At 42.0% G+C, this 2,338-nt stretch overlaps 1 protein-coding gene across 1 annotated transcript in view; it reads left to right on the forward strand.

Moving 5' to 3' along the window:
- The window catches only part of gramd1bb (GRAM domain containing 1Bb), a 71,857-nt gene that overhangs the window by 40,374 nt on the left and 29,145 nt on the right, over positions 1-2,338 (forward strand). The window lies entirely within an intron of this gene.

Genomic DNA, 2,338 nt, shown 5'->3' on the forward strand with positions numbered 1-2,338 from the left:
GTGTGTGTGTGTGTGTGTGTGTGTGTGTGTGTCAGAAGCAGGACAAAAAGAGCTACAGTATAAATTTACCGCTGCTCCGTCAGCGTTGTCCTCACTGTTCGTCATTAAATACATTTTAGCTACAAACTGAACAGTTTGTTGTCAGGCAGCGTTTATTTCTGGAGCCAAGGCTGTGGAGAAGTGTTAGAACTGTTGTCCCATGCCCTACAGGAGGGGGGCGCTGCACTGCACCGACTCCATCTCTGTCTGAGAGTTTTACAAAATCCTCGACCATCGTGATAAACCTTCACAGCTTTGACTTTCAGAATCTGATTTCTACTTTGATTTCAGTCCCTCTCCTCCAGGAGTTTGTTTTTTTTTTCAGGGGACACTCCCCCTAGTTTGAGAACCCTCGCTGCATTTTGTTTTGTTGTTTTTTATATTTTGGTCCTTGTTGATTTTTGAAAGTTGAAAACTGAGAGTACAGAGCGCGTTGTTTAGTTTGAAGATTCTAGATTTGTTATGACATACTGTATATTTTATTTCTCATTTTTCGCTGCGGTGTTTTTAATACCCGTGGTACGTGAGGCAGTGTTGGTACGGAGGTCCAGCCTGGTGGTCTGTAGTATCCGTCTGTAACTGAAGGCTGTTGAGGTTTCGTCAGGTTTTATCTTGATCTGTGACTTTGTTTTGCTGATGCGTCTGATTCAGAGTTGACGTGTTTTCAGGTCGACTTCATCAGGGTGAGGGATGTGGATCGTCTGTGGGCCTTAAAAATAAGACGGGAGCCGTTCTTGGAGGTCATGTGCGTGTGTGGGCCTTAGCAACCGCTGAAGTGTGTGTGTCTGTGTGTGTGTGTGTGTGTGTGTGACTGAAAACAGTAGTCAAGGTCCACGTGTGGCCCTGAGGCCGCCTGATGGTCTGCTCTCCTCCTCACTGATGGGAGGTTGTCTCTGTGGTGGAGGCTTCCTGTAAAGGTGTAGCCAAGAAAATGTCAATGGACGAATCTGTGTTTATTGAACATCAGAGACGCAGCAGTGAGTCGTCGGCAAACGTTGTTTTAACAAAGACGACGCCTCGTCATCAGTGGGCTGGAAACACAACTGTATTACTGTATATTCATGTTTGTATTTTCACTTCAGTTCATATTCTCTAAATGGAACGTCTGGTATTTACACTTCAGACACATCTATGTATTTAGACCACGTCCATTATATAGAAAATATATATATTATATATATATATATATAATACAGGCCAGACAGATACAACTGGAAATGTTACATTTTTATTTATTTTTATTTTTATTTTATTTTTTAAATTGAATTAAATTTAAAGAAAATGGGCGTTTGAAAAATACATTTTTAACAGAAAGAGACATGACTCAAAAATGTAAATTTATAAATACTTATAAATAATTTATAAATAAATAAATGGTCTAAGATATACAGGTTAGTGAATCTAATTCTAATCCACTGCTGATCACAGATGGTCTGATGCAGTACTGATGCAGTACTGATGCAGTACTTTATACCTCGTTGGACCTCAGCTTCAGTAATGTGTCAGCACTCCGTAGCGTTCTTCACTCCGGCAGCTAACGGCTAATTGGATTAATGCTACTGGAGGCCAGGCTTCAGTGTCGTCCAGTGGAGCAGTGGGTGGACATGTCAACCCTCTCCTCTTTTTATTAAACAAACTCAGTGTCCATCTAACCATCGAAGAAGACCTCGTCCCTGCAGGCACCACGTGTTGACCCACACTGTATTCTCTGACCGCGTTTGCATTGATTGATTAGATAATCCGACAGTCGTCAACCTGTCAGTAGACGAGTCACGTGAGCGTCCAGTTCACACTCTCATACTCAGATAATGAAGATCAATCTCTGGGCGGGGGGAGGGGAGGGGAGGGGGAGGAGCAGGGTGTTGTTTGTGTTGAGTATGCAGTAATCCATAGACACGCCCACTGAGCGGAGCAGGGCTCAATCCTGCAGAGTGGCTAATCCAGATTATCTGCCACTGATATTTTCAGACAAATAAATAAATTATAAAAAATGTACTCTTGAATAAAATATGATTCAAGCGACATGCAATAAAAACTGTAAAAAATATATTTTTTTATTTTTAGACTTCCACTCTGAATGACTCGTGCCACAGTCTCTTGAAATTAATCTGTAGGAATAAATCCAGATTTTATTTTATTTTTTCTTAGTTTCCTGGTTTCAATTTTCACCACTGCAGCAGCAGAAAGCAGTCGGGGCTGTGGTTTGACCAGCAGAGGGGGCTAGTGGGCAGAGACTTCCTACTGTAACTGTTTGACTCTGTCCGTTCAGCACCACCGTGTGAACAGACCTGTGTTAGCT

Source organism: Cynoglossus semilaevis, chromosome 4, assembly GCF_000523025.1.
Source record: "Cynoglossus semilaevis isolate Cse_v1.0 chromosome 4, Cse_v1.0, whole genome shotgun sequence".
Taxonomy (NCBI): Eukaryota; Metazoa; Chordata; class Actinopteri; order Pleuronectiformes; family Cynoglossidae; genus Cynoglossus; species Cynoglossus semilaevis.